Below are 6,413 nucleotides of genomic sequence, written 5' to 3' on the forward strand. Positions count from 1 at the left end.
TCCCGTGGAGGTTTCTGCTCTAGACTTTCTGCTTAGGTAAGTTGTGATTTTCTGTGTCCTCTTGTCTTTAATTTCAGGGGCAGCAATTTGCCCTGGGACCTCACTTCTCATATGGAAGTTGCTGATTTTCAGTTTGTTCAGCTTTTTACTTGTTGTTAGGATGAACTCCAACTTCCAACATCCTTACATGCTGGACTGGAAACCTAATAAGCTTCCTCAACTCTGTAAAATACAATTTGAAAAACTCCAGCTGAGGTAGGCAACTTTTTATATGCTTGAAGAGCCACTTTTTCTACTAAGAGGAACTACTGGACAAGTGATCAGAAGACACTGAAGCCTTTTTAGAGGTGTTTACAATCAGGGAAATCCCTGAGCTCCAAGATAGCTGTACCTTTAGGAACCAAAGTAAATAAATTACCTTTATATTTGAGGTTTAATCAGAAATCTCAGGTAACCTGAAAGTGCCAATAGAGAAGCCCTCTATTGCTAGATGTTAGAGGTCATTTATCAACACACTTGATAAACATATCATAGGTATAACTGGCAATTACATGACCTCTTCCTCCCTCAAACAACAAAAGGATGTTTATGGGGGATGAAGATGGCAGCATAAGAAGAGCCTGATCTTACCTCCTCCCACTTTCACAACAAATGTACAGCTACATATGGATCAATTCCCCCTGAAAAGAAACTAGAAGCTAGTAGAACACCTGCTCCACAACAAAGGAGAAAAAGGACCACATCAAGATGGGTAGGAGAGGCAGAGAAATAGCCCCAAATACCCCCATCCCCAGCATGGTGGCACACAATAGAGAGGAATGTCACCAGATGGGCACTTCTCCCAGAGAGTGAGGGGTGGGCTCCCCACATCAGGCAGTCCAGCCCCTGGGGTCTGCACCAGAGAGACAAGTTCCCAAAATATGCGGCTTAGAAAACCAACGGGGCTGACAACCAAGGGTTCCAAAGTGCTAAAGGAAACAGATCCCCTCTTAAAGAGCAAACATGCAGTCTCACTCACCTAGAGACCCAGCAAAATAACAGCAGTCTGAAAAATGCTAAAACTATATGTGAAAGAGAGTCATTTGTGAATCTAAAAACAGCAGCTAGAGGGGTGGGGGATGGTGAAAACACTCACTGGGGACTGAGGCACTGGCAGAGGCCACTGCTGCGCTCCCCACCTAACCTGCCCACACAGGTGGCTACAGCATTCCCTGCTCTCTGGCAGGTCATGCAGGTGTGAGCAGACACAGCATTCTCATGCAGCCTAGCTAAAGTCTGAGAGCCCATGCCACTGTGACTGAAGAATGAGTGACAGAGGCATTATCCCACTCCCAGCCTAAAGCCGAAATGAATTCCCCTGCCCCTGGGCTGGGGCTCACAAGAGAGAGCAGTCACGACAACCTCTCACTCCCAGCAACAACCCCCGAGCCTACCATCACACAAGAGCAAAGACAGGGCACATTCCAGCTGCAATGTGAAAGCCCATGAGCATGCTCATTCAAGTCAACCCGCCCCCTGCTTGTGAAGCCAGAAAGCAAGCCCTGCACCCTACACTCTCAAACTTCCTGGCTAAAGCCAGGAGGCTAATGGAATCAACACAGGGGACACTCCCTGACTGCCTGGCCCTGGTAGCTGTTGTTCCTGAAGTCCATGGAACTGTAACAATCAGAAAGACAGTTCTTAACAGGCTACCATCCCCCCAGGGCACTGCACCAACAGCAGGCTGAAACACAAACCTAGTCTTCCTATAAAAAAAGGCATATTTACCTAGCCTGGAGCTTCACCCTGAGGGAGAGGCTTCAGGTTTCCCACACATCTAGAGGCTAATGAGGCACTCTCAGGGAATGCAAGAAAGGAGATACTATCCTTGCACACCCCCTTGGCCTCACTACAGCTCAACAAGACTCCCCAGAAGGGAGCTTACACACTCATCAGGAACCCCAATATCTGCAACTATTGCCCTGGGGACACCACCACATCTCCTAGTCTGGAGGCCAGTAGGGATTACAACTGTAGCCCCAGAGGGCTTCCAATCAACCTGAAACTAGGTGCTAAATGAGATCTGTCCTCTTGGAACAATGACAAGTCTTGGCACACCCTCAACAACAGAGGCACATCAAGAATAAATCAGACAGTCTAGACAAACACAAAAGTTGAGAGAGACAACTGAGTAGGGTTGAACGAGAAGGACCATCACCTACACAAGACCACACTTTCAAGATTGAGAGAGGTGGGAGTTTTCCCTAATACATAGAAACAAACACAGAGAGTCAAGCAAATGAAAAAACAAAGAAATATGCTCTAAACAAAGGAACAAGATAAAACGTCAAAAAAAGACCTTAATGATACAAAGATAAATAATCTACCTGATAAAGAATTCAAAGTAATGGTCATAAGGATGCTCACAGAACTTGGGAGAAGAATGGATAAACAGAGTGAGAAATTCAACAAAGAGTCAGAAAATATAAGAAGAACCAGTGAGAGCTGAAGAGCGCAATAACTGAAATGAAAAATACACTAGATGGAATCAATAGCGGATTAGATGACAGAGAAGTATGGATCAGTGAGCTGGAAGACAGGGTAGTGGAAATCACCCAATTAGAACAGAAAAAGAAAAAAGAATTTAAAAAATGAGGAAAATTTAAGGGACCTCTGGTGCAAGGTCAAGGATACTAACATTTGCATTATAGGGGTCCCAGAGGAGAAAAAAGAGAGAAAGGGGCAGAAAACCTATTTGAAGAAATAATGGTTGAAAACTTCCCTAACTTGGCTAAGGAAACAGAGATTCGGGTCCAGGAAGAACAGAGAGTCCCAAACAAGATGAACCCAAAGAGATCTACACCAAGACATATCATAAGTGAAATGGCAAAAGTTAAAGATAAAGAGAGAAAAACCACTAGTCACACACAAGGGACTATCAAATGATTTTTCAGGAGAAGCCTTACAGGCCAGAAGGGAATGACAGGATATATTCAAAGTGCTGAAAGGAAAAAACTTACAACCAAGAATACTCTACCTGGCAAGGTTATCCTTCAGAATTGAAGAAGAGTTTCCCAGACAGGGACACTACCACTGAACAGTTCAGCACCACTAAACTAGCCTTATAAGAAATGTTAAAGGGACTTCTTTAAGCAGAAAAAAAAGGGCCATAACTAGAAATCAGAAAATATACGTAAGAAAAAACCTCACTGGTAAAGGCAACTATATAGTAAAGGTAGTGGATCAACAACTTATAAAACTAGTATGAAAATTAAAGGAAAAAAGCAGTAAAATCAACTGTAGTTACAGTAAGTAGTTAAGGGATACATGATAAAAACTTGTAAAATATAACATCAAAAACATAAACTGGGGGATTTAAAAATATAGAGCTTTTAGAAGGCATTCGAACTTAATGAACTTTCAACTTAAATAGACCTCTCTACATAGAGATTGTTATATATGAACCTCACGGTATCCACAAACCAAAAACCTATAATAGATATACAAAAAATAAACAGAAAGGAACTCACATGTAACAATAAAGAAAGTCAACAAACCACAAGGGAAGAAAGGAACAGAGACGAACTACAGAAACAACCAGAAAACAATTAGTAAAACTGCAATAAGTACATATCCATCAATAATTACTTTAAATGTAAATGTACTAAATTTTCAAATCAAAAGACAAAGGGTGGCTGAATGTATCAAAAAACAAGACACATCTATATGCTATGTCTAAGAGACTCACTTCAGATCTAAAGACACAGAGAATGAAAATGAAGGGATGGAAGAAGATATGCCATACAAATGGAAAAAAAAGAAAGCTGGGGTAGCAATATTACTATCAGGCAAAATAGACTTTAAAACAAAGACTGTAACAAAAGACAAAGAATGGCAATATCTAATGACAAAGGGATCAATCCAACAAGAGGATGTAACATTTGTAAATATTTAGGCACCCAACATAGGAGCACCTAAATATATAAAGCAAATATGTAAAGAGAGAAACTGAAGTAATACAATAATAGTAGAGACTTTAATACCTCACTTACATCAAACGATAGATCATCCAGACAGAAAATCAACACGAAAACATTGGCCTTAAATAACACACTAGAACAGAAAGACTTAATAGATACATAAAGAACATTCCATCAAAAAACTGCAGAACATACATTCATTTCAAGTGCGCATGGAACATTCTCCAGGGTAGATCACATGTTAGGCCACAAAAAAGTCTCCAGAAATTTAAGAAGACTGAAATCATATCAGGCATCTTTGCTGACTACAATAACGTAAAACTAGAAGTCAACTATAAGAAGAAAACTGGAAAGAACACAAATACATGTAGACTAAACAATATGATACTCTACAACCAACGGGTCAACAAAGAAATAAAGAGGAAATCAAAAAATACCTTGAGACAAATGAAAATGGAAAAACAACATTCTAAAATCTATGGGATGCAGCAAAAACAGTTATAAGATGGAAGTTTATAGCAATACAGGCCTATTAAGAAAGAAGAAAAATCTTGAATAAACAATCTAACTTTACACCTAAAGGAACTAGAAGAGGAAGAACAAACAATGATCAAAGTTAGTAGAAGGGAAAAAAAATAAAGTTCAGAGCAGAAATAACTGAAAGAGACAAAGAAAACAATAAAGATGATCAGTGAAACTCAGAGTTGGTTCTTTGAAAAGATAAACAAGACTGATAAACCTCTAGCCAGACTCATCAAGAGAGGACCCAAATCAATAAAATTAGAAAGGAAAGAGGAGAAGTTACAACCAACAGAAATACAAAAGACCATAAGAGATTACTATGAACAATTATACACCAACAAATTGGATAACCTAGAAGAAATGGACAAATTCCTACAAACACACATCTTTCAAGATTGAATCATGAATGAATAGACCAATTACTAGTAACAAAACTCAATCAGTAATTTAAAAACTTTCAGAAAAACAAGTCCAGTACCAGACAGTTTCACAGGCGAATTCTACCAAAGACTTAAAGAACAGTTAATACCTAGCCTTCTCAATTTATTCCAAAAAATAGAGGAAGAGGAAGAAATGCTTCCAAACTCATTTTTTTTAAAGATTTTATTTTTCCTTTTTATCCCCAAAGCCCCCCAGTACATAGTTGTGTATTTTTAATTGTGGGTCCTTCTAGTTGTGGCATGTGGGATGCCACCTCAGCATAGCTTATTGAGCAGTGCCATGTCCGTGCCCAGGATTCGAACCAGTGAAACCCCAGGCCACTGAAGCAGAGCGCACGAACTTAACCACTCAGCCAAAGGGCTGGCCCATCCAAACTCATTTTATGAGGCCAACATTACCCTGATACAAAAACTAAACAAAGACATCACAAAAAAAGAAAATTACAGACCAATATCTGTGATGAACACAGATGCAAAACATTATGTTAGCAAGACCAAACTCAACAATACATTAAATGGATTATACACCAAGATCAAGAGGGATTTATGCCAAGAATGAAAGGCTGGTTCAATATCCAGACATCAAAGTGATAGGATAAAACTCATACGATCATATCAACAGATGCAGAAAAGCATTTAACAAAATTTAACATCTACTTATGATAAAAACTCTCAATCAAGTGGGTATAGAGAGAATGTACCTCAACATAATAAAGGCCATATATGACAAATCCACAGCTAACATCATATTCAACAGTGAAAAACTGAAAGATTTTCCTCTAAGATCAGGAAGAAGACAAGGATGTCCACTTTTGCCACTTTTATTCAACATAGTAAGACAGTCCTAGCGAGAGCAATTAGGTAAGGAAAAGAAATAGAAAGCATCCAAACAGAAAAGAAGTAAAACTGCCTCTGTTTGCAGATAACATGATATTACATATAGAAAACCCTAAAGACACCATCAAAAACTGTTAGAGCTAATAAATACATTCAGTAAAGTTGCACAATACAAAATCAACATGCAAAAATTGGTTGTACTTTTATACACTAGCAATGAATTATCAGAAAGAAAAATTAAGAAAATAATCCCATTTATATTTGCATCAAAAAGAATATAGTAACTAAGGATAATTTAACCAAGGAGGTGAAAGACCTGTATACTCTGAAAACTATAAAACACTGATGAAAGAAATTGAAGATGACACAAATAAATGGAAAGACATATCATGCTCATGGTTTGGAAGGATTAATATTGTTAAAATGTCCATACTATGCAATGCAATCTACAGATTTAATGCAATCCTATCAAAATTCCAATGGCATTTTTCACAGAACTAGAACAAACAATCCTAAAATTTGTATGGAACCACAAAAGAGCCCGAATAGCCAAAGCAACCTTGAGAAAGAAGAACACAGCTGGAAGTATCAAGCTCCTTGATTTCAAAGTATACTACAAAGCTATAGTAGTCAAAATAGTATGATACTGGCACAA

This window comes from Equus caballus, unplaced genomic scaffold, assembly GCF_041296265.1.
Source record: "Equus caballus isolate H_3958 breed thoroughbred unplaced genomic scaffold, TB-T2T haplotype2-0000437, whole genome shotgun sequence".
Lineage (NCBI taxonomy): Eukaryota > Metazoa > Chordata > Mammalia > Perissodactyla > Equidae > Equus > Equus caballus.